Source organism: Passer domesticus, chromosome 4 (assembly GCF_036417665.1).
Source record: "Passer domesticus isolate bPasDom1 chromosome 4, bPasDom1.hap1, whole genome shotgun sequence".
Lineage (NCBI taxonomy): Eukaryota > Metazoa > Chordata > Aves > Passeriformes > Passeridae > Passer > Passer domesticus.
The window spans coordinates 24,957,813-24,984,319 of NC_087477.1; the positions used below are offsets into that span (position 1 = coordinate 24,957,813).

At 39.6% G+C, this 26,507-nt stretch overlaps 1 protein-coding gene and 2 long non-coding RNA genes across 4 annotated transcripts in view; 1 reads left to right on the forward strand and 2 right to left on the reverse strand.

Annotated features, from left to right (window-relative positions):
- CDS1 (CDP-diacylglycerol synthase 1) overlaps positions 1-26,507 on the forward strand; it is a 288,408-nt gene that overhangs the window by 34,653 nt on the left and 227,248 nt on the right. The window contains exons 1-2 of one of the 2 annotated variants that reach the window (XM_064416668.1): positions 23,425-23,540; positions 25,521-25,559. The exons of the other annotated variant lie outside the window; for it this stretch is intronic. The gene's annotated coding sequence lies outside the window, so the exon portion shown is untranslated. Of the gene's footprint in view, positions 1-23,424; positions 23,541-25,520; positions 25,560-26,507 lie in introns of those variants that run through there. 2 annotated transcript variants of the gene reach the window in all.
- LOC135298768 (uncharacterized) lies at positions 4,810-5,904 on the reverse strand. Its single transcript, XR_010360791.1, has 3 exons — positions 5,718-5,904; positions 5,404-5,468; positions 4,810-5,310 (listed from the first exon to the last, which is right to left on the reverse strand). It is a non-coding gene; the product is annotated as an uncharacterized LOC135298768 (long non-coding RNA).
- Positions 13,217-23,055, reverse strand: LOC135298769 (uncharacterized). The gene is made up of 3 exons (XR_010360792.1): positions 22,117-23,055; positions 15,746-15,811; positions 13,217-14,008 (listed from the first exon to the last, which is right to left on the reverse strand). It is a non-coding gene; the product is annotated as an uncharacterized LOC135298769 (long non-coding RNA).

A 26,507-nucleotide genomic window follows, 5' to 3' on the forward strand; every position in this document is an offset into this window, starting at 1 on the left:
GTTTAAGATATTATTTAACTTCTTTAATGATCTTAAAAGGTAGTAGGCAGTACATTAATGAACTGATAATAAATTAGAAGGATCTTTGGATAGATAAATGATAAAAAAGGGGAATTGATTTCTTAATACAGAAAGAATAGCAAAATGATTTTCAAGCAATTGCCACTGAAGACAGCTGTGAATGCCAGAAATATCTAATATTAAAGAAGTACTTGTATAAAACAGTAGGTGTTCTGGCTGCATGGCATTTGAAGCTAAAAATTTGTGCTTAAGGTTCTTCTTTTAGTAAATGACAGAAATAACTGTCCTATACATTCAAAACATATAAATTTTGGTAATTTATCCTTGATAACAGATTTTCCAAAGATCTTTAACTGGGAACCAACAATACATTGCTAGTGTGATATTGAGAGATTGTTTCCAAAATGTTCTTGAAATATTAGCTGTCCTTTTCCCATTCACATCTGTACGTTCCCCTGCAGCTGGATCATCAAGCTAAAGGAAAAATTATCAATGACTGTTCAGAATTTTGCCCAATATTTGACTGCAGCTGAAAAATGGGAAAGCATTGCTCAAGATAAGATATCACTCCCCCTCTACCTCTACACAATAACAACAGAAAAAAATAGTGTCCTGAGTTAAATATGAAATGCACCTTAAAATTAGATGGATAGCAGCAAAACCCTCTTGGCCACGCCAGCTGGAAGAGAAGGTCCCTGAACTAAGGCTGTTTAGTTAAAATTGAATCACAGGAAAGGAGGAACATGAGCATTCCAGCTTCTGAGAGCACGCTGTACCACAGAGTAATTGCATGGCTTGTTTCAGGCTGCTTACACTGAGGGTGGCATGAAGGGCTCCCTTTGCTCAAAGGCAAGATGTTTTGATCACAAAGTTAGGAAAAAAGACAGTTGTCTATTGATATTGTAAAGATTTTTTTCTTGTTTTCCTAAACTTCTGTCTTGGAATCCTTGCAATGATTTTGGTCAGCGAGGGAGTGGTAAATATTTGTTGAAGTTCTGACCAAGGTAAAACCACATGAAAATCTGTCTTTTTATTATGTGTTGATGGAAGACTTAAATATTTTTATTAAGTACCTTAGAAACAAGACTGATAATCAATTGTAATAGGAAATGTAACTAATTTCTAGTTTCTCTATTTAGGTAAGGCCCAAAAAGTCTTGATGTGTTATGGGTTTGTGTTTTTTGTGTATGAATCATCCAGTGGCACGAACCAGGGTCTGGAGGAGGTTTTGTGTCAAGAACTTGATTCTCAAACTGCTAGAAACAGCAGCCCATAGCTCATGCAGTGTGTCTTACATGTGTTCCCTCCTCTGACTTTTGCATGTATGACTAATTTGGCATTTATTTACTCATTGTGTTATTTTGAACCTGTTTTTTATTAGAATAAAACTATCCAAGCAGTGTAAGCAGGAGAGTTTCCAGAAGGAAGGTCTTGAGGATCATGGGGAGCTGGGTATTGCATAGGGCAGGTCCTTCTCCCTCACCCTGCAGACTGCAGCTTTCTACTTGCTAACGTGCCAGGTACAAATCCAAACTGCTGGCACATCACCCAGACAAATATTCTGATGTTCTCACTGAAGCATGGGAAAGGGCTCCCAGGAGAAGCTGTGTTTCTTAGAGGCCTCAGCTGCAGCTGTGGTTTCTGGAGATAACATTTGATTAAATGAGAGCTGCTGCTCAGCACAGCTTGTGGAACCACAGTACCATCTCCTGCTCTTTGTGCTCACAGCTCCCCTTGGCTGGGCTGAGGAGCCTCTTGCAGCAGAGTGCAGCTGTGATTTGTTAACTTGTGTAGGAGCAAGCCTTGCCCTCCCTGAGCAGTCTCCAGGGGTTCCCCAGTCCTGCCTTGTCCCCTTGTGCTGTTCAGGGGTAGCCTGAGGGTGCTCACTTGTGCTGGGCAGTGCTGCCCCAACAGCTCCCTGGAAATCCTTGCTGTAGTGTAGAAACCCTGGGGTGCTACAGTTAAAGTCGTGTGTAAGGAAGGTTTCTCAAACAGAGCTATGGCTGGTAACAAGGCTTCTTTGGAAGCTCCCTACTACCAAAATTCTGGAGCCTCATCTTGGAGTGGTGCTGGAAGCTTAGGGACAGCACCTTCCACTTTAACCGAGGACGTATTTTTGCTATAGACCACATACAGCCATAGTGTTTAATTCTGGGAAAATGCATACAAATGAAATGAGGGTGACTGGATCAGCTTGGTCTCAGGGGGAAGAGGCAGCAAAGACCTGCTCTAGGTGCCAAGTGCTAGGAAGGGGCCCTAAATCCAGTAAGAAAAACACATGGGAAATTGCTTGGGTGAAAAGTATTGTTGTTATTATGGTCTGTTTTACAAATTACGTATTTTATTTTCATATGTTTGGGGGGTTTTGGCTAAGACTGTGTGCATGTTTGTGTTCTTCAGATTCAGTAACTTCAGCTTTATGAAACTTTTGATGAACTAAAAATGGACTTTTTTTTTTTTTTAATGGCAGTAAAACTCTGTCCTTCGTTTTTCTGGTAACTCTAAGTATTCAGTGATTTGGTCTTTTCTTGCTGTGCAGCCACAAAGTCTTTTTTCCCAAGCTGTCCTGCAGTGAAAGGGGAGTGGCTCTCACTGCTCCTGCTTAGGTGGTCCCAGGAATGTTCTACCAATGAATTACTTTGCAAGTCTTTTGAGGTGGAGACTTCTAATTTTGTACCCTTCCTGCTGGTATCCCTTGGGCACACTGATTAACAACATACCTGTAATGCACGATACATGGTCAATAGATACTGATACTGAGAGCTGTAAATGTCAAGAGAAAACATGGCTCAGGACTGCTGTTATCAGGTCCTAATTAGATATCTCTGCTACTCTCACCTACCAGGTCAGGCCTTCAGTGAAAGATTTTGTTCTGAGTGCTAGTACCTTATGAAACTGTAATTTTTTTAAATCCAGGCTTAATACTCTTCCTTCTGAATAAGTAGGTTAAATGTGCCGTGTTAATTTGAGAGAATGTAGCAGTAAGAGGCAATCATGTACAATTGGAAAGAAATATTTATGGTCAGTTTAGCAGGATCAGCTATCAGATGGCCTCTGACACCCACCATCATCTACTGAAGAGCTAATTAGCTGTAAAAGTGGATGACAATAGTAAGTAGATGCTTTTTGCATCAGCACAAAGGATGAATTTGTCTTTTTAGTTTTACTGATAATAAAGTCTGCTAGATAAAGATAGATGGAGAGTCACCTGCATGTGAAAAGCAAACTTTCCTGAAGGAAAGTTAAAAGGAGATGCAGTTGTAAAGAGAAGCATAAAGCAAGGTAAAGGTACAGGATGAGGGGGTGCTTGGCGTGAAATGGGCAAAGGTTCTCACAGCTACAGTGAGGTAATGAAGCACAGGAGAAAATTCAGTCTGTGGACAGTAAATTTATTTCTATGCTAATTCAGATTGTCCTGGCTTTTAAAAAGCTGTGCATCCCCATTGCAGCTTCACCCAGTAACAACTCAGGGTTGCCCCTTTTCTCTTGCTGTTTCTGAAATGCTGGTTGTCATTGTGAACACAGTTTATGGCACAAAGACTGGATCTACTAAGGGGCTTTAAAACCCTAGGTACTAGTGAAAAAAAAAATACAGTGAGGGAAAAATGGGAGCAAACTGTACGTTCTCTGGAATGTGAGATGGACTCAGTGGGGTATAGTAAATCTAGTTAGCGAGTGATTCCTACTTCTATACTAGCACAGTTAACTACACTGACTAATTTAAAGAAATTTAAAAAAGGAGTGTTTACGGTGTTTACTTTTGAAGGGGACCTGCATGGAATTATGCTCACATTCAGAATATATTGCTGCTTTATGCCATTCTGGACTTTGCAAATGCTTTGTGTTAGCAAGTGGGTCAGGCATGGTTGCCACAGTAATTTTTGTGTACATCCCTGAATTTCTGGAGCACTATCCCTAAACTAGGCCAGGTTGTTCTCAATTGTCTTCTGCTGCTGAAAGAGTCTGACAGCTGTTACAATCGTGGCAGCTGCTTTGTCTTCATTACATGGTTGAAATAAAAACCAAAAGGAAAACAGCTCAGGCCAGTTTCTAAGGTTCATAGCTGAGCACACATCCCCAACAAAGCTGAGGGGCAGTTATTGTATTGTTCCAAAAAAACTGGATCAGTTTGCAAACTGTCTCAAAACCCTGAAAACCTTTAGCTAAGATGCTTTAGTTCTACTGAACTTCACAACTTCTGCACTACTGTGGGCTCTAGTTAACTGGACTACCTGTAAAGAGGATTTATAAGTTAACAGAAGCCACTGGGAGCTTCTTGCCTCTGCTGAACTACTTTGCTTTTGGCATATACCTATGGGGCTTTTTTCTCCATCATGTGTCCTAATAACCCAAGTGATAAATTCAAGCAATTCCAAAGGGAAAAGATTAATCTCCTGCCTAGGCACATGCTGGACAACAGCATCCTTGACACATTCAGCCAGGGACTCACAGGGAAAGAGTGGTGTCCAGAGAGTAGTACTCTGCTGCTGTACTATGTGCTTTAACATTTTGGTAGAAATGCTTCAATGATAAAAAAGAGACCCATATAAATTCAAACTACAGTCCAGAGCAGATTGAATTTTTACATATATGAATAATGCAGGTTTAGTTAGAGTATATATATTTAAAGTAATTTGAAGATGTGTTGCACAGTAAAATTATCAATAGAAGTCCACAATGCTTAACTGTTTGTGTTGTTTTTAATATTTTTAATAAAAAAAAATTAAAAATATTTTCAAATTATTTATTAAAAAGGAGTACATTTTTTTCTGTTGTTGTCCCCTTGTATTTTATTTGAGCTCTCCTATCATGCCCACTTCCATGGTGCATGAACGCTTAGCCACCAGTGCACTACAGCAGACCAGCATGAAATGGCACAAAACATGATGCCCTCAGTGAGATGGCATGATGGAAGACTTTAAAGGGCTGCATAGGTCAGGAAAAGCACCTTGAAGCTAGTATGAAATCTGACTGGTGTGATGGAGACAGAGGTAGAATTACACACTTACTCCACCTGGTGCCACTCAGAATCCCAGCAGCAGCAGCATTTGGAACTAGCTGCAGCCTGTTATGTGTTCAGGGAGACTGGCAAAAGGAGGGTTACAGTGGTTCAAATTGAGTGAAAAAAAAAAAAAAGGCAGGAGCAAATACCTTTGCTTTTGAAAGGGCAGCTTGCTGGCACGGACAGCTGGTGTTCCTGAGGTAAAAGGTTCCCTCTCTCAACAGAGAGCTTCAGCTGCATGTGTTGAATTCCATGTGCAAGGAAAAGTCTGTCTCCCAAATTGCTTGCTAAGGGAATAAATTGCAGTGATGCTTTTGAAATAGACAAATGAATGTGAGAGATTGAAGGTAGGGTATGCAGATGAATTTTGCAGTACTTACTTTTAGTTTTACTTAATGAAGGCCCCAGATAGTCACTCCAGGCTTTGGTATGGCAAGAAGGCAGCCTAGTTAGAACAAAGGGTGTAATTTAGCAATAAGTCAATGGTATGAACACTGGTGATGGTTCAATTTGATTTGGGAATTGATGTAAAAGTAGGTACCTAGGAAAAGTAATAGTTTATGGATCTACATCTCAATAGTGGCCAAATAGAGAATAAACAGAAGCGGAGGAAATTTGGGCCTTTGTTACACAGGGTAATGTGTCAGAAGAGAGAAGTGTGGAGGGCCCAATTCAGCCTCCTTTTGTGCCTTACCTTCTCATCTAAGTGAAACACTCATGCACCAGGAACATGGGGCTTCAAGTAATTACTTTCTAAAATAAAGAATTTTCAGGAAGCAGTGTGTGACAAAGGCGTGCAAATCTTAAATACCTGAGGCACATCATATAATTATCCAGTTAGAGATGAGTTTTAGTTGCACATTCAGCTGCAATTAGCTGTTCATCACAAAGGGTATGAGATACTTGAGTGTTCTCTACATCATAGAGTGACAATGCTCGTGCATTTGGCTGAACGCTCAGTGTACCTTCCTGGAATGCTTTGCCTTTCAAATCTGCAAGCAAACAGCTGACTCTGCATTGCAGTGTTTGTTCTACCTGTCCTCATCAGGTCTGTACAGGCTGAAGGAAAGATGTTGATGGAAATAATCGATAGAGTAAAGAATGATGAACCAATGAAAAGAATCTGACTGAAAGGCCACGACGGAGACCACAACAGTCATGACAGTATCATAATTGTCATTTTGGGGAATGCTAAATTAAAGTGCTAGCACAGAAATTACAGAATCGATAATTTAAACCATGACAAGTGTAAGGTTTTAGAAGAAAAGGCCAAGACCTGAAACTGTCATACAGAGGGGAATACTTCCCCTACTCTTTAGCTTACCAGCACAATCATCAGTCATGATGGGATTCCAGGCCTATTTGCAGACTCTTTCAAACAGCAGTAGTATGTCAAAGAACTGGAGGGCGTGGGGGAAAAGGTCTTTTTCTATGTGGAGATTACAGAAGTCAGGTTTCTCCTGGCCTCTATTGCTATTCACTGGTTGTGTGACCCTGAGCATAAAACATATGGCCTCCTGATGACTCTATATTTTCAACAGAAAAAGGATTGTACCTTTTAAATTTGTGTTTTGAGGGTTCTTTGCTATACTTTGCATGGGTGGCAACTGTGAAAGTTCATATGGAACTTTCAGCTTCATGTTGCAATGGTGTGAGTTAGTGTCAGCTGCAGTAAAAATGTGGCTTCAGATCTTGATTCACAAACTCTCCTGTTAATATTTGCCATACTTGTAGTTTAGGGCAAGAATATGACTGAAGGTTTACAAGACTTGCGGAACCATGCAGGACAGTGTCATGATGGATAAGAAAATAAGTTGTTTTTAAATCTGCGACAACACTCCTGTGCACAGAACTTGAGTTTCAATTTCACGAGTTGAAAAACCTGTTTCCATTTGTACGAAAGTGGAAAAAAAAAAAAGGGACAAAAAAGACCTAAACTGAACAGGCGGGAAGGAAGTGAAATAATGAAGGTGAAAGAGAAGTATAAAGAGAAAAGGGGAAAGGATATGTACAACTTTGCAAGATGTCTTGAGGAGCCATGTTTGTTAAGATAAAATCAGAGTTGAGGCTGGCAGGCCTCCAGAAACAAGATGAGCCCCTCTTACTGGGGCTGAGTCAAGGGGAGTTGTCTCTCTTGACCTGCTGGCAACTCCTTTCCTGATTCAGCAGTTTTCAGGGACTGATCTCTGCAGAAGATCAGCTCTTAAAACAATTATGAGCCAACAGAGATTCTCAAGAGCCCTGTGGAATTTTGACAATGTGATCACTGGTATGTGGTTCCTTAGTGCATGCGAGTCTGTAGTGCTGTGAAAATGGAAAGAAATGCTATTTAATCCTAAAGTAAAAACTTCAGTTGACAGGCAGGTTTTTGCTGTAACCTTTATTTGTTATCTTGCATAAAAAGGAAAAATCATTTTTAAAGTAGGAGAATTCATTATGATCACCAAAAAATACCTTAACTTCTTCCAAGGAGTTAGGTTTTGTTAGTAAATCTGCAATTGTCATGAAAGAATTAAGCCTGAGTTCTTAATTCTTACTGATTTCTGACTCTATACTGCAACTGTACCTTATCTGGATGTCATATAACTTAGGTTTTTCTGTACTCTTCTATTTTGCCTGAGTTCCACTCACCTTATTCAAGGCTGACAAACACCAATAGCTTTTTTCAGAAGCATTCTGCTTTAATTACCCTGTGTCACGTATTTCCAACCAGCTTGTGCTCTTACAGAAAAAAATTAAACATCTCCATAATGCAGTTTAAAAATAATCCAAAACTGGGCTAAGCTTGAACTATGAATATATTAATGAAAATTTCAATCTGTTCATGGGCATTTTGTGAGCCACAAAAAAGCAGCATTAATCAAGTCTATTACCCAATTTGTGTTTTTCACTTGATGCTACGAAATGTCACAGCATTTGGCCCTCTAAGTTCTGGTAGTAACACAGGCAAGGGAACTTGATTTTTAGCTTTCTCTTCAATGTGTCTATTCTTTAGAACTTTTGTTTGAGACTAGGATTTTCTCCTTCTGAGGACTATAAGGCAAAAGTGTTTTTGTTAGCTCACACAGTGTCCATGTATTTCCCTGTACCTTCAGATGAAAACAAAGCCTGGCACTTGGAGTGTGTGTCTTGCGCATAATTCATGCTGGACGTGTCAATCAGTAAGCTAAAATGTCTGCAGATGTCTGTGTTGGTGTCCATAGGGTAATACTGCTTTTCATTTTCTAGTGAAGGGCGTTATTCCGGTGAGGGCACCATTCCCAGTGTGTCTGTGAGCTTGCCTAGGTGTAAAGCAGAGCTCCTGAATATAGGTCGGGAAAGGACGTTGTTATAACTTGTGTCCTTGATGGAAACTGGTATGTGCTGAATTTGCAAAAAGTCTGAGTTTGGTGTCATCCGTTTTCAGTATTTCCCGAACAATTGATTTATTTCACATTATTAATGAACTTTGCAGCAGTTCCACTTGTCAGGCCTTCTCTGCAGGGGTCAATAATGAGAGGAAACCTGATGTTAGTGGATCCAGCTTAAGTGATTCTGTCATGCTAACGATTCAATATATCAGGACAAATGTCAGCTCCTTCCAATATGTTAATTCCTCTGATCCTATTTGCATAAACTACAGTCTATGAAATACAAGTTTTCCCTCTAGGATAGTTAATGGAGATTTGTAAAGGATTTTTTATTTTCCTTTTTCTGTGTTTCTATGAAGGCTGGGGAGAATAGGACCTCATTCCTCAACTCCATGTGTCACCTGGAAGCATAGATGTGGCTATATTTGAATATGAGCTGTGTATCCATTGTATCCAATTTTGTAGGACTCAGAAGAGATTGCTTGTGGGGTTGATTTCTGGTCTCCTGTGTTCAAAAGAAAGGTTTAACCCCTCAGGTTAGTGTGCTGTGAGACATTTCCCAGCTCTTCTGGCAAAAATATTGCCTAATTCTGTGTCTTCATAAAACAAAACTTGTCACAAAGCACCCTTGGTAGCTCTGCACTGAAAAGATTTTGAAACATGTACTTCTTGCTCTGTTATCTTGTCTGAATTCTCATTTGCTTCAGATGAAGATTTTCCTTGGATTCTTTAGTTTTGTGAACTGTTTACCTGTGGCTGGTAGGTTCTTCAACATAGCTTTGGCATGGTTTGCACCTGAATTTACCACAGGAATGACCTTATTCCTTAAAGTGCAGTTCTGTCTGCAACAGCCTTCCTTTAGGAATTAAAAAAACCCCACTTTATAAACATTAAAAATAGGGAAAAAATTCGTCAGATGCTTTGGAAGAGATGGAAGAGATATTCTTTGTTTTCACGCACTTTCTTGTGGCCCATGTCCTGCCTTGCTTGGTAACTGAAGATGCTACAATATTTTAGTAACTTAAACATTTTCTTTTTCCACAAGCAACTTAAAGGCATGTATTAAAAACAAAGTTTTTCTGAGGTTCTCTGTCACCACTTTGCTTCTACCAAGATTAAATTAAAATGATGGATTTTGTGTAGTACATCCCCTCTTTTCTGAGTTTTTGAGATAATGCTTCAGTGTTTAGGCACACAAACAAAAGCATGGAATAATAATGGTTGAAAACACCATGAGGGGAAGCAGTCTTTCCCACAGAGTGTTAAAGTTTCTCAGGACAAAAAAAGATAAGTAGCTACTGCTTTGTTTTCTTCTACTTCCTCTGTGTATGAAATCAGTGTGATAGATTTGCAGGAAGAGATTTAGTTGCAGATGGCAGAGGTCAGTGTATTGTGTATTCAATGTAGTCAATAATAAAGTCAGGACTTATGCTAACTGAATGTTAATAAGGAATCACAAGGACCTTGGAAAGTCATTATGTCTGGTCATTTGCTTTACAATATTGGTCCAAACAGGCTCTGGAGGCCAATGCAAGGGGATTAAAAAAATAATCTGGAGGAATAAGGGAAAGCGGAAAGGCTAAAAATAGAAGGTTTGTGTAATGTGTATCAGACCATTGTAAAGACAGAAGAAAACTGTCTTACTTCATTAAATTACTTCAGCATTGAACCCCATCCTGGTTGTCCTTTCTCCCCACGAGTTTGATGTCCTGTTGGCCTTGGAGATCATGATGAAGCTACGTGTTTTTCTTGTACAAGCAGAAATCTTTAGCTTTGGCTGTAAAACTGAAGTGACACCCACTGCATTCATTTGCCAAGATTAAAGAGGGAATAGTCATACAGACATAAATGGGTTAATTCCTGTAGCTCTAGATAATTGGGCAAAATTTTTGTTTGCTGGGATTTTCATGTCTGAACAATTCAAGATTCTTCCTAGGAGCTCTATTTTTGGGTTGGGCTCAAAAGGAAAAACTTTAGGCTATAGGCTAGTCAATACTGACCCAGGTCGATAGTCTCTCCTTCCAGCAAACCAACTGTTTATTCTCCCTTACGTTGAGTTGTTACTGCTTTGTATCCCAACCTTGGGATGACCAAAACTGCAAGAACAAAAACTCCAAATCCTAAATTGAATTATTTAACCTCACCCAGACAAAGTGATCTTTGGAGGAGTAATGTCACTGTACTTGATGTAGAATTTTGGTGCTGCTCCTCATCCTTGTTTCTAGAGGCTGATAAAGAAGGAAACCTCTCTCATGGCATTATCAGTGTAGTCAGTGAGCACTAGCAGGTGCTGCTGCCCTGCGATACATGGTCATCTCTCTCCTGGCTGGTTGAAACTCCAGCTCTTATCATCTTAGTGAGCCATGACCAGTTCTGCAGTACACCCAGTTCTACTACTTGGCTATGCATGATACTGTCTCTGTGCCACTGAGCTGGCCTCACTAGCTAATTTATTTCAAATGCCTATAAAATGCATGTAGAAGGCAGATAGGTCTGTCATAAATCTCAAAGTGTTAGCTTAATGCTTCTATTGTTTGCAGGCTGGGTCTGTGGGCATAACGCCTGTGTTCATTATAATTTGGTTCAAGGGTAAGAGTTCAGTAGACAAAATTGCTGGTTATACAGCAATGTTCCAGTATATTTACAGTGGAAAGGACCAGTGAGATTGTTAATATTGCATTGAATTCCATTACTGGACAAGGGTCAAGCCCTTTTCATAGGACACCTTAATTTCCAGCAATTTTGCAGTAGAGAGGAAGCTCAGCCTTTGCACAGAAAGTCCGCGTGGGACATAAGGCTTCAGATGATTTGGGGTTAGGAAAATTGATAGTATCATTTATAGATATGCTCTAGTCAATGAAGCCACATCCACAAATATAGATGAAACTGCTTGGATTTGGGAAAAATGCAGCCTGGTGAGTGACAGGGTTTCCATTGGGATTAATTAATTTTTCTTGTCATGCAGTCTCAAGATTTGGGCAAAAATATTTTGTGCTGCCAAGTCCTCCTGAACCAGGACTGACTTGTACACTGTAAAAAATGTTTCTTGTGTTCAAAAATATCAGGCCCCACAAAGAATAGTCTTTTGAGGAATATCACTTCCTTACTCAGCTTCTGCACAAAGTTGAGATAAATATGATTAAGACAGAGTTTGCCTAACCCATCCTATTGTAGGTGTGACCCCTAGAGAGATTTGTGCTGTCTGTTTGGCACTATTACTGCCATTCTGGGTAGGTTTGTTCTGATAGAAAGTAGTTGATTGGGTAACCTGGTTATTTTTCTGTGCTAGTACTGAATGTTTACACGACAGTGGATGTAATGCCTGTGTTTTCAGCTTTGTAGGAAGCAGCTTAAATTACAGTATTCTCAGTTACAACAGTCTAAGCTGTTGATCTAGAAGTATTTAAAAATGACATGAAAATGCTGAATGGGATCAAAGCTGATGATTTATTTATTAAGGACAAATTTTGACAGTCTTTAAAACGTGGCACCCACCTAGTTTTAACAGGACAGGCTCACTATTTAGCAGCTGTAGGATGTCTAACTGGTTTCCCACATGGGGGAAGGCAGGGAACAATCATGGTTGATAGAAGTGCAAAGGGGCCAAAGAAGCAGTTATTTGCCACTGATGAAAGGCAGTGTGGCTACAAATTTGGGAGGAATGTTGCTAAGGGGTTTTCCCATCTAGGTATTGTCTTGATGGCTCTTGCTCAAATTTTCATCATGCTCTGATGTTGTCAGAACATTCACTTTTTGTGCTAAAGCTGGAAGAATGTGGGATTTAACAAAAAAACTCGGATATCACAAAGCAGAAGACTGGAATAAAAAACCCATAGGTGTCTTTCCAACAGCAGGAAATGTGTCTAATGCCTTGTATATCAAATACATGCAGAATAAGGTAAGAAAATATTTGTGGATGACTAATGATAAAGGGAGGAATTAATGATAGGCTATCTCTGGGCTCACCAAGGAAAAATAAGTAGGCTGTAGGAAAATAAGTATTGCTCTAGCCAAGGTCAATCTAGTCAATCTGCAGAGGGGTGAGGTGCTGGTATTGTAACAGGCATTGAGGAGACCTCACACAGATGCACAGGTCTGTTCAGATAGAGTAAAGAAATTATTCAAATGCTAAAGAGGCACCTGGAAATAATTAAAGGACTGATCTGACTGTCATTCCAGAACTGAAAGAGCTTGGGTTACTTAGCCTAGCAGTATTCAGAGGTGATATCATTGCTTCCTATAAAGCTATCAGGAGAGTAAATTTCTGCAAGAGAGGCTACTGTCAGCACAGAGCCATGGATATAAACTGTGAACTGATTTCAGCTGGAAACCAGGAGACTTTTCCTTTGTGCTATTGCCCACTGCAACAATGAGGGAATTTCTCCTTTCAGCTCCTTTTGGCTCTTACCTAAGGGTAGCACAAAACTTGACAGGTGTGTAAAGGAATGTCAGGGGTACCTGAACCCACTGGGTCTAAACTCCATGGTCAAATGGAAAACTTGAAAGGCATGAGAGGAAAATACCTTATACTCTTAAACAGCTCAATGGCCCTTTACTGCATAGTCACCTCTTTCTTCCCCAGAAATCTGGGTGAGAAGACCACTGTCCTAATTGAGAAAATAGTCTGGCTCAGAAAAGGACCTTGAAAGCAGTTAGAAAAACATGGACACCACATAGAAGAAAGTGGGAAGCTGGTAGTAATCACTACAAATCAGAAGATAAGGATAATAGAAATTTGGCATTGAAGCAAAAGGTACAAGGAAAAGCATGTGGCTGGCACTCTTGAGGTTAGTAAACACATATCTTTTATTCCTTAATGCAATTATAAAATTATCTCAGGAATAGTATTAGTCTGTTGCTGGAGAGAAATAAAACTCGAGATAAGAAATCTTATCAAGTCTCTATTCTGTATTTGCATTAAAGGTCAGATGGTCATCATGTGATGTTGATCTGGCTTTCCATTCCAGCAGTGGAAAGGTTGTCAAATAACAGCATTGAGGTGGATGCTTCTGAAATGGTGGGCTAGGGGGTCTAAAAGATCTGCTCATTTGTTTTTTCAATAACTGCTCAAGAAGTGACTGAGGACTTCCTTCATAATAATCTTGAAATGTACTTAAATTATGTTGAGACTATGAAGAAACCAGGATGGTGAAAAGTGAGGGCAGCACTTGGTATTGCCTGAAACACTGGAAAGATTAAATCTCAGAAGCTGTTTCTGAGCAGCTGCTCATTCCTGAGTAGGGAATGAGTTGTCAGCAGGACCTGTTGGGGCTGATTCTTGGCTCCAACACATTTACCCTCTTGGTAACCTGGCAGAAAGAACAAATCATAGCAGGGAACAGAATTTTCAGCAGGGAACAGAAACACAGGTCTGGATCACAGGGTACAAACTTTCTATGTGGAACTGAAGAAATAATACTATGGGAGAAAATAGCTCCAGTAGCAATTTACCAAAATTGTGTTGGATTTTTTCACTCGTGCTGTTTAAAATCAAAACGTTTTCCTCCATTAAGCATGCTTCAGACAGCAGTCATGCCTGTTGCCTTTGTGGAACATACAAATTGTACCTCTGGAATCATCTGGTTGTAGGTTCAGCTTCTCTGTCATGTGCATCTCCTCCAGATGCTTGAATATCCTGTGTTGGTTGAGAAGAAAACTGTGAGGTTTGATATTGAGCCGCTGTTAACGCAGTAGTTATTTGGATTCTTAGAGCAGGGGGCAGGTGTCCAAGCTTTTGCCTTGCATGACTATGCAAGTTTATGCTAAAGGTTATGAGGAAAAATGGTTTTAAAATGCCTTCAGAATGGTTCAAAATAGCAGGGTGAAACAGTTTACTGAAGTGACAAAAACAAGACAACTTCTGATCTGTTAAAGACACTTTATCAGCAGCAAATGCTGAAAATAATGAGTTTTCTTGTTGTCTGACCTGGCCCTTTATAATATTGTCAAATAATGTTTTGCTGTCATAGAAGGCAAATGCTATAATGCATCTCAGTCTGAAACCTGACTGAAATCATTGGTTTTCAGCCAGTTTCTGCAGAGCTGTAGGAATCAGAGCACAAATCTGAAAGCTGGGTTTTGTAAGTTTAAATTCTTCAGTTTAACAGGGGGAAAAATAATCTGAGTTTGGCAAATGGAAAAGTCCAAAATCACCAGGGAGTAGTGGTTTGATAAAAAATGGTATCTCCTAAATAGTAGGCAGATAACTGAGGCACTTGGTATGGCCTTGCTTCTTGAATTCTATTTCCTAAAATATAAGGACTTCTTTTGCCTAAAGTGGACTTAAACTGCTATTTTTGATCAAGGCCACTGGTAGAGGAAAGACACTTGAACACATGACATTGAAGAGTATTGCAAAGACCATCAGGATTAATGGTACATGGAGCTAGAAATTGAATTTGCACCTCATGTGTTGCCATTTCTCTCTTCCTTTATCAGTATTTTGGCTTACGTTTGTAGCTAATATATTCTTTCCTGACTTCTAAGGTTCAGAATTGTGGATTTGATTTTTACCTTTTTACTTTCTCTTCTCCTTACATCAAGGTTGGGTGCAGCTCTCAGGGAGCTATCCCCTGTAGCTGTCCAGGACAAAGCCATACAGCTGCAGTAAAGCTCTGCATGGGCAGCAATTAACAAGCAAACAAAATGCAACTTGTTTTAAAAAAAGTTGCAAATGCTAAACATGGGGTCAATCTTTTAATTTCAGAAGTTAAAGTACAAAATTTACCACAATGCCCTTAGGTATTTTTGAACAGCTTGTGAATGTGGTATAGGTGTTTAATCCCAGAATCCATTTAAAAGGGCTTAAATCCATACATATGTACAAATGATGAATTAAGTGGATCAATTTTGCCTTATGTGTATTCATCACCATACTGTTCATTAGCTGAACAAAGAAAATAGCTTCAAGATTTCAGATCAAGAGTCTATCAAGGTTTGGCAAGCTGAACAACTTATGCAGAAGCTTGGCCTCGTGGGACATGAATGCTCTGGAGTGACCTTGAGAGTGAGATTTTGTAGGACAGAATGGGCAGCAGTGTCATGGCTATAGTGCTGTGTGGGTGGGTGTAGGAGCTTGAGTTTGTCAGCTGAGCTGTGAAATCAGAAAATTCCCTGGGGCTGACCTCAGAGTACAAATACCCTTCGTGAAACAGAACAAATTCAAAATGAACGGAGGGAAGTGTTCAATATTGCCTGTGACCCTGAAATATTTCATTTTAGTTAACTTCTTTAAGTATTAATGACTTTTGAAGTAAAACATTGTTTCACCACAGAAATAAATTATCCAAAAGCCTTTTCTTTAATTGTTTTCAAGGAGAGAAAACATTTCAAAACTGTGTGCACTTTTTGAACAGTTAACAAGTCATGATACTGGGTGCTAGAATTCAGGTTTTCTGGTAGCAGTATAATTCCTGCTTTCATGGCTGGGTTGTGGAAGCTTGGTAGAGGAGGAAGACAAGGGAAAAATGGGATTAAAAGGAAGGATTACTGTTGCTCTCATTGATCGGAGTGGCACCAAGAGTGCTGTAACGTAGCAAGAACTTTCATGTGGACCAAACTTACCTCTTGCCCTGCTTTCAACCCTTGCTCTTCAAATTTATATTTGAAGAATTTTACAAATTTGCTCTTCAAATATATATTGTTTTATCCAGATCTGAAATGTGGGAAGGTTTGGAGGGAGGAAGAGTCAGTTCTTAACAATCTGTAGCTAAAAGGGCTGTTTGTCTGGAAAGCCTTGTTATTGCTGGAGGTCATCTGAAGCCTCCTACTGAAGCTGCCTCAGGTAGGCTGAGAGACAGAGTGGAAACCCCTTAATGTTTGAGAAATTTACTTGAGTGAGGCTTGACATGAAGTTTAGAAAACTTTTTCCTGATGTTTTCAGAACTAAATAGGAGGAGGAGGTGCAGGTAAGTAAACACGATCTATTGAGGCAGCGGAAGACTTTTCTTTGAAATTAGTGAATAAACTCAGGAAAACAGCACTGTTCTTAATTGTTCTGATGAAATGCTGCTACATGGTAGCATTCAGACTAGCCAACATCTACACTCTGCAGCTGCACTGCAACTCAACCAGTGCCTCTTCATTTCATCCTGTAATTCATCCCACCATCATCGCCAGTCTGAACTACACTTGTAACCTCAGTTTCCAATATGCTGAATTGGCGATAAAAATCAAAGTGGGGGGAGAAATATTTTTTATAAAGAACAGACATTACTCCCTTTTGACAAGAGACAAATGTTTCATTCAAATGCTGCATTTCGCATATTGGAAACAGTAATGAATTCTTGTGCACCTTTCTCCCTAGTTCACAATGTCAGCCCCAGGCGCAGAGGCACTTCAGGCTTTTCTTACAAAATTAAATTTAGTGTTACACCCTCCAGTGGAATGATGCATAAATCAAGTGTTTGATTTGCATGGACTCTAGTGAACAGCCCCATTCTGTGCAAATATAAACCCAGACTTGAATATTATGTCAGGGACAGGAACAAAGCAATCTAGGGCTTCCAATGAGAGTCTGGTACCAAGTGTAATTCAGGCTGGTATTATGTTGCTCTCATGTCAGGGCTGTTATTAAAATTCTTAGGTTTTGCTTCCTTTTTTTCATCTCAAAAGAAAATGTTTTTTCTGACCTTCTTGTATTTGGGCAAACCAGTATACACCGGTGCTATTTATACACTGTCTGTGAGGAGCTAAGATGGAATTGTGGAGGGTGTTGGCTTTCTCTTAGATAAGCAGCAAGGCTAGCACGATAGAGGAGTAATTAAGCAAGGCAAAGCAAAGATGATCATGGAATAAAAATGCAAACAGAAAGAAAAAGATTAAGTAGGTTTTGTACCCTTTTTGAAAAGAGGTCGCCTTCCATGTGAGTATTCATGGCCTCGGCCAGGTCAACAAAGTTAAGGGACTAGAAAGCAATGAATACATTCTGCTTGAACATGCAAATGCATTTGTGTTTTACACTACATAAATCCCCCTGCAGAGCTTTCTCTTGGAGCTGTTGGGTACTGCACTGCCATGTATTTGTTACAGATAGCTGTTCTTGAGTTCTTTGTGGTTGTTGGTTTAGTGCAATAAAGTGTAAACATTGCTCATCGCAAACTCTGCTGCCATTTTGATTGCTTTGTGAGCCTGAAGTTTGTTGATGAGATGATGAGTTTCTAGCTCATCAAAGAAGTCTCTCAATAGTTGACATTTGTATGTCATCTCCATTGGAAAAAACACCATTAAAACTTAACACTGAATTACTAATATATTTTTTATATTTTAATATTAAGCATTTAAGTCTTAGCAACTTAATCTTTAGCTTAGTCTGGTTTTTGTTTCCAAACACGAAACACACAACTTCCTTGGATCAGTCACAAACTGCCCAGAAATCAAACCTGAATATTCTCCAATTCCTCTTCACCGAAGGAAGGCATCTGCTGAACCTGCTTCTTAACAGTGACCAAGACCTGCTTGGGGATTTGGTACTCAATGGCTGTGCTGGTTGCAGTGACATGAATTGGTAGAGTTTCACATCCAAAGGGGAGTGAAGCAGGTTAACATCTGGATGAAGCTCTGATTGCTGGGGAGTATGCTTTGATTTTCCAAGGATTTGCTTGGCAGGAGCCCATGGGAATCTGTTCTGTAGGACAGATGACTTTTGGGAAATCTATTTGACCTTCAAGGACAGTGTTTTCAAGGATCAATCAGCTTTGATCCTGGGGTGCAGTAAAACCAGAAAGGTGACCAACCAAATGGATGAAATGGGGAAATTCAGTTGCATTTTAAACTGATGTGGGATGCAAAGGAAAAAAGTAAAGTAAGAAAAGCATGTGCTCTCAGCTGAAATGACAAAGGTGGCAGAATGGGCTGAGGTGTCTGATGCTGTCTTTACCGGCAGGGTTGGGATGCAGGACTAGTTTTGGGAGAAAGTGACTACCTGCTGTAGAGGATTGGACAATAATCTGCTAACTGGATGTAGACAAGTTTCCAGGAAGAGATGGGATAGGATGTTCCTGTGGGTGCTGAGAGAGCTGGTTTATGTCACTGCAGTTATGACCTAAAATGTTGGACAGATTATGGTAACTGACGGAGGTTCTGAAGGTAGAAAAGGCAAATACCCATCAAAGATGGATTAATAAAACAAGGACTAGACTCTAGCTAATTGCAGGCTTGTAAACTAACATAAGGTCTGGGTGCTAAACTCTAAAAGGGTCAGAATTAGCTGTGGAAACCTTGGACACTTAAACTCCACCCAACCGTATATATCTCATGATACCCCTCATGTTTAGAATGATCTTTTCTTTCCTCATTATGGTGCCGAATTACTCACAGCATTCAAGCTGTTATTCTGTGACTGGTATCAGATTTTTGGTCATAGGCTCCTTCTTCTTTATTCATACAGATCTCACATTTTTATCTGAAAGCTGAGAGCTGGCTAGAGCCCATTGTATTGAGGCTCTGTCTTCTGGAAAGAGCTGACAAAGCAGATTGTGAGTAATGCTGTAAGAGAAGAAGCATGAGGCCAGATTTCACTAGGAGGCCTGAAATCTGTTCTCAGCGCTGCTGAGAGAGTCCTCTCAGAAAGATGGTGAGCTCTTTTGGAGAGATGAACTTAAACACACAAGTGAAAAAGCATATTCATGGTCAGCTACATATCTTAGAAGGATCCTAAGGAATTTCTAAATTCCTTTTGGGAACTGTACTTTCAAATGTTGAGCATTTGGGAGCATACCTGCTTTTGGTGCTCAAACAATAGTTACTTTTATGATAAAATGAGCAGGACACTTACGAGGGTTGTATATACCCTATACAACACTGACTTCAAAGTCCATTTTCTTTGAAATAAGGACTGATAAACTGAGTTATGAGTAAGTAAAATGTGTTATTACTGTTATTCAAAGAAGCATAAAAACTTGAGAAGCCTAAGACATTAACAGTTGAATGAGATGAAAATAAGGCCCAGAGTATGGCACATACATAGAATTATGAAATTAAAACAGGCTTTTTAGACTTGATAATACACTAAAGAGAGAATTTCCAGATTACTTTATGCTTTTTGCCTTACTTTTTCCCAGTTTGTGCAATAATATTAATTGTGTAATATGTATGATGTTTCCCTGCTGCAACATGGGCAGTCACACATTCAAATAACAGTTTCCAAAGCCCTTCACCAGGCAGTTACTAAGCAGGTCTAAACAGTGCCACCACTGTTAGCCACCTACATTTCCCTTCTGTTAGCATTTTCACTGTGAAATGTGCTGAAAACATCCTGAAAGGTCAGAGATTCTGCAGTATGACCTTGATACAGCAGCTCACTTTGATTTAATTATCCTTTACTGATGTTATGGAAGTCAATAGGACTTATTCATTTTCCTGTATTAAGTACAAGTTAAGTGTTTTGATGGATGGGAATGCTTTTAAAAGTGTATTTTAAGTTCCACACCTGCCTAAGTGCTTTGCTGAATTGGAGCCTTGCAAATTTGCTGTTTTGATTGTCATCATCTATGTGATGGAACTTGGAAAGTTAACTAGATATTCTCAAACAAATGAGTGATATCACGTGCTTAGTCTCTTAATCTTTAGGTTTTTTACAAGCCTTTAAACCTTGAGTTCTTAGCTTACTGAAATAGCTGCTGAATTTGGCAGAGGTTGCATCTGCAAGAAGGATGTGACCTGAGCAATTAGGAATAAAATGAGGATATAGGGTAATATTTGGACTAATAGATGATTTATGATATGAAAAGGTTTGAGATCTTAAATGCCAGGACTTGTAGATGTAATTGCTATGTAAGTATGTTCATACAGTCCCCAGTGTATGTGAAATATGCAGATAACACCCTTGTCACATTTTATCTGTTACCTAGGCTTAAGCACCTTTGGATGATGCCTTTGTGTCATGCCGCACTTAATTGGGACTCAGCATTTTAGTTTGGGGCCCCAAAATACTTTCGGTGTAGAAAAAAGAAAAATAGACCGCCATTCTATATGAAGACCAATATTTTATCTTTTACATTTTCTATCTGTCCACAGGTTCCTTCCAGGTAGAGCATGCTGGAAATGTCCTGTCAAAATTTCATTAAAAAATTAATTGCTGTACAACTAGGAAGGATGCGTCACTTGTAAATTGTGTTTGTCATCCCTGAGCAGCAATCAGCCCTTCTCAGCCAGTTCTTCACTGTTTTTATACTGGGCATGACACTGTGGGAGAGCTTTTGGCCACCTCAGATCAGCTGCTCTGGCCATGATCCCTCTTGGCTTCTTGTGCCCTTCCTTGCTGGCTGAGCATGGGAAACAGAAAAGTCCTTGGGCCAAGCACTGCTCAGCAGAGCCAACACATCAGTGTGTTATCAACATTATTCTCCTGCTAAATCCAAAAGACACCTACAGCTACTAGAAAGAAAATTATCTCTATCTCAGCTGAAACTGGGACAATCTGGTCTAATAGAATACACCAATGCTTTCATAAAAAGAAAATTAAATTAGATCCCATTGAGATCACGCAGTCACCGTGAAACACTTTATTCCAAAAAGTGTGGTTCTCTGCTTAATAAAAAAGATCATTGTGCAACATCTACAATTGCATGGCTTACAGAGCCAGTTAAGAGCAAATACAACTTTAGTTGCTTTAGGCTTGTTTAAATGAGCTATCTAGTTAATAAATGTGGTACCTGAACACAAATGGTAGTCTTGTGTGCAGTAATGACCACTGTAGAAGTTTTGACTTGTACAAAGGACATGGCTACTCTGATTACTGGGAGCATGTAGCCACAGGGATGGTCATATTGGAAAACCAATTTTATCAAATGCTTTGAAATTCTTCCAGACACCAGTCATTTGTGTACATTTCCAGGCTCCCATTCTTCCCTCATATCCCTCTTCTCTCCTGGATTTTTGCTACCATTTCAAAAGGCAAGAATTTGGCATCTGCTACTTCTGTGGCACCCTTTTGTCAGGGCCAACAACTGTTGGCCTCAGAGAGAGAACCATTCCTCAACAGGAATTAAAGACTTCATAGTGGAGGAATGTAGTTTGATGGAAGGGCTTGTGGTGTGCTTGGAGGTGAGGACTATGTTGGATTTCTGTTGTCATCTTTGTGATGAAGGGAGGATGTGAATGGTGACCCTTGTCTGTATCAAATACATAGTAAATAATATGGATCATGGCAATCTATTTTAATCAAAGTGGAGAGAAATTTCAGTTTTGAAAGGTAATGCGGAAAAATCTCTCATTTTATCCACTCTGCCTAGTAATGTAATATGATAAAATACCAAGGATCTCATTCTTAATACAAATGGGGAGAATTTGCTTCAAAGAACAACCTTAATAACATCCTTGTAAGGCCTGACTTGCTTTCAAATTTTCTCATATGAATGATGATGTAGTTTAGGGATTTCATCTCTAATAAGTTTACTCTAAGGTGGGAATCTTGAACAGAGAAAAAGAAAAAAATTAAAATCCCCCCCATCAGCTTCACTATGTGAAATCTAATAGATCTTATATCTGGGCAAGCGTACGTGGTGTTTCAGCCCACTGAATTGCACTCCCTGTAAGCAAGTTTTTTCTTGCAGACCAAGTATTGTCCTTCCAGCTTTTTAAAGTTATCTTTTTAATGTTGAATCAGTGTCCTGCTTTTAAAAGTTTAGAAAGAACTTGGCTCAGGCTAAGTGTAATGATTTTTGCCTCAGCAGTTTTCTTATTAAATTCTTGTGGGAAACAACTGCAAGGTTATTCAGTGAAACAAGCATAAAATACACCTACCCAACTAGTTCTGTGCTTTTATATTCAGTCACGAAGACTGATGAATCAGAGCCAGTTGCTGTGGCAAAATCCAAGTGTAGATATTTGCTGTCCTTGCTAATGGGAGGAAAATATAGTATAATACTGGCCTAAAGGTTTCCGGCTGTGATTCCTTTGTAAGATGTAGTTCATTAAAAAAACTTCAGTTAGCAAGATAAGTTAATTTTTATGACCTTTATAAACTGTTTTAGACTGGATCTTGGGAAAATCTCTTTAAGTTTTAATGTGTAAATGCTTTTGTCTCAGAATTGCTAAGCACCTTGAGGACTCCTTTGTTTCAGAGGAAAAGTCCAAAATCAATGAAAAAATTCTGTTTGTGACAATTATGGTAAAAGAAAAGATCAGCTAATGTGGAATTCCAAGGTTTTCAATGGGTCCCATCACTACAATACTGGCCTAATAGAAGGGAGCTAATTTCTCTCAATGGCTTCTCAGGTTGTGTGTCAGTTGCTATTCTTACACTTAAAAGCACTTGGAAGAACAAATTGACTTGTCACCAGAGTCGTCACTTTGTGCTGCCCCAGCTGCTGCCTTGGCCAAAGAAATTGAAGAAAAGGGCAAACCCCTCTTCTGTGGAAGTGCACAAGTGTAAAACCACTGAGCTGCTTTGAGAAATTGCACCGGAACCGAAGTCATAGCACATCAAATGAAACAGATGAGAAAAAGTAGCTGACACTTCAAGTGGGTTCTTGCCTGTCACAGCTCAGCTCCATGCTTTGTGGTCTGTTGGGCGGCTTCCAGCCGGGCTGTGCCCGCTGGGCTGCCTTGGCCAGGATAACTCAGTGGGGCTCAGCACAGCGTCCGAGTTCCCAAGCAGCTGCTAACCACAGGCAACGTAAGCAAGCTCAAGTGATATCAGCTCTTAGTGATTATCAGCTCTTTGAGATTTCAGCTCTTTAGCTTGCTAGGTGCCGCAGCAGATGCCAGGAGAGAGAGGAGAAAGCTGTGTGAGGTTCCGAAGAATTCTTTATTGGTGTCTTCCGCAGAGGTTCTCAGTGACAGCTGTTCTGCCGAACCAGGCAGAAGTAGGGGTTTATATACCCTACAGGGGTTTTGGAAATTGTCCAGTAGTAAGGGTCAGGGGAAAGTGACCTATAGGCTTACGGGGAGATAAGCAAAGATTTGAAGGTGGAAGAGAGGGGCTGCTAAGGCCCAGTCATGATGACTCGGCATTTCCTAGCTCAGGCTTCTGACCGCCATGGAGGCCTTGCAGGCCCTGGGCCTGCTACAGTGGTCAAAGCTGGCTCTGTGTATATCTGCTAAATATCAACTATTTCCGTAGTTGCAGCAGAGGATGGATCGTGCACCTGATAACAGCACCTCTGGAGCAGCCTGCTGCATGTCAGTGGACCTAGACTTCTGTGTATAAAAACACTGACTCCCTGGTGTGTGAGCTGATTAGTTTTTAAACAAAGTAATTTAGATTTTGTTTTTGTAATGAATGAAGAAACATGGCAGTAGTAGAATATTGGCAAATTAGATATCAAGTATATTATGTTGTCTTTGTTTAGAGGATAAGTCCTGCTAAATATTCACTATCCAGAGTTGGATGCTGGCACTGTAAAGCCCCAAGTACTTTTTGGGTTTTGTAACTTGAAATAATATCTTTAATCAACAGATTTAAGTGGGAAAAGTAACTGTGATAGGGAGAAGGCCCTTTTTCCTTGTCTGACCGGAATCTGAGTTACGAATGAGCATATGAAAATTTAATGTATTTCTTCCAAATGCATCAGTCTAATGTAGGATATTATCCCACCTACAAACTTTGCCCTGCCTTGTTCTCTACAATGAGCATTGAAGTGGCCTGACTCAAATAGAAATATTTCTTTTATTGCCATGTCAAGCTAAATGAGATGGATTCACCTCATCTTTATCATGGCTAGAATGATGAGCAGCTATCCTGACTGATGTTTGATGAGATCACAGGCAAAGAGTTTAGGATTTTTCCTTTAACTTCACTGTATTAACTTGGTGTCTAAGGTTGGCATTTTTCTCTCATTTGGTGCAAAGTCAAGAAATGTGTGTATTTAATCAACTATTGGAAAGTGTGGTGGTTACAATACCAACTTCAAAGTAAATTTAATTTCTCTTTTTTGCTACTGTGAGATTGCTTCTTTTTGTGTTGGAGTTTTAGTGTTTTTTTGAAGGGTGTAAATAGTAGCTCATGGTTGCTGTTTAATTAATTCATTTGTGGTTTATAACTTGATAACCTCATTTGATCACAAACCAAATCAAAAATCCTATTTCAGACTGAATGCAGAAAAGGACACAAAGGTTTTTCACAGCACTAACAACAAACAATTGTGCATCTTTTTGTGAAAATAGGACTGATTAGGGGAGTTTCTTCTGCTTTTAATTTACATACAAGAAGTATCTCTAAATATAATTGATGCAACCAGGCATGACTGCTGCTTGTGGTGTTCTTTAGAATAATGAAGAGTGGCTAGAAACATACGGCCACATCATTTTGTGCAGAAATCTGTACCTTCTGCACACTGCTGAACAATACAAAATGTGTTATTGATCATATACATGATTAGATGGAGGTTAGTGGAGGGGATACCCTCTGTAAATTTCCTTTGATCTTGCTAAATGTCGTTACCAGTGTGCTACAGGAAATAAGTGAGTGTAATGATTTTAGAGCGGTTATTGTTGGTTATATCAAAGATGAAACACTGCCTGTGTTCCCTTAACAGACTTTACAGTAGTTCCACCATGAAAGATCTGAAGATCATTATTTACTGGAAATAAAAGAACAAGGCAGAAATCGATTACTACGACACTAGATTTATGTCTCCATTGCACTCTATATACATCTCCTATTTGTTCTAACTTCATGGAAGGATATTTAATACATAATGGAAAGAGGCTTTTGCTTTTGATTTATTTTTTGTTTATTATTTTTGGCATTCCTTGGAGAAATTCTGGAAATCAATACTTGGATGGGAGTGTGCTGGATGTAGGTAGTGAGAGGCAGTGGCAATTGATGTATCTGTGTGTTTTTGAGCTGACGTACATCTGGCACACTCAGGACTCTGTTGTCGCAGTACATTGTGTTCAGCCTGAGTGGGGAGAAAGCCATATGTCTTCCATCATCTGTTTACATAAAATGATCCAAGAGGCATAGATAAATTTGGGTAGTTAAGTTCAAGCTTGGAAATCTGTCCCACTGAAGTATTTAGTTGCAAGTGTTACATATTTGTTGCATCAGGATGAAAGATGAAGACAGATGATGGAAAGCATGAGCATAGACTGACATAAAATGAGGCAGGGGATGGTGGGGGATGCTAGGTGCTCAGAAATTTCAAGTAAAGTTACAGATTTCTTGAAAATGGACATGGCTTTTCTTTCTTTTTGTCTGATAGGTGGCACTTCACTGACTTTTGCTCTTGCCCTAATTCCAGGTAAGCAGCTTAGATATAGTAAGATCTTAGATATTCTGCAGTCATGTGGTAGGGGAAAATGCAAAACACTGCTTAAGATAAAATAATAGGATTTGTTTTAAAAATTCTTAAATTGGTCACGCACTGCAGCATGACTAGACCCTAGAGAGGTTTGAAATCAAAGTCAGTTTGTTGTTCCAGTTTGTTGTCTTACCTTTTGGTAAGGTAGCATGTAAACAGTGGATGAAATAAAAGCAGGATCAACTAGCTGGCTGCTTGGTACGTGGAAAGGAACAGGTCAAATTCAGGGATGCAATATGTCACAACACAGAGAGCCACACAAAGTACCCAAGAAATAACACAACATTACCACAGATCTCCTGCCACCAAAGCTATGGAATCACAGAATATAAAACATAAACTTTTCCACAAAAACAAGCCCCTTTCCCAACCAAGCATGTCCTTTGGAAGCTTGTTGCTACTCCTTTTTGACTTCTGATGTCTCATTTGTAGAAGGTCTTCTTAAAGGTTTGTTTGGTATGTATAATCTGCATAAACCAGGACCTTTGATTGTGTTCAAGACTCTTGTGGGAGCAGTTGCTTCCTTCCTGCAGAGAGGGTTTCAGTGTTGTGTACCTGCAAAACCAGTGTGTGAACTAGTCACTGAGATGTAGCAAGACCAAATCTGGTAATTGTCTCATGCCTGCTCCCTGTGTGGTGGGCAGGATGGAAGGAAGGGAAGGTTTTCTTGATGTCTTCCCCCTCCCCCAGTTTAGATAAATAATTTGAATATTATTGGTTCACATTATGATAAATTTAATCTGTGAGTCACTTGAGACCATCCAAGTTATTGCGGATGGTTGTTCCTATAAAACACCACTAGGCTTCATGCAGGCAAAATATCTATTTTTTAATTCAGGGGCAACTTGGAAATCCTGCACTTGCATGGCTTTGTAAAACATTAAAATG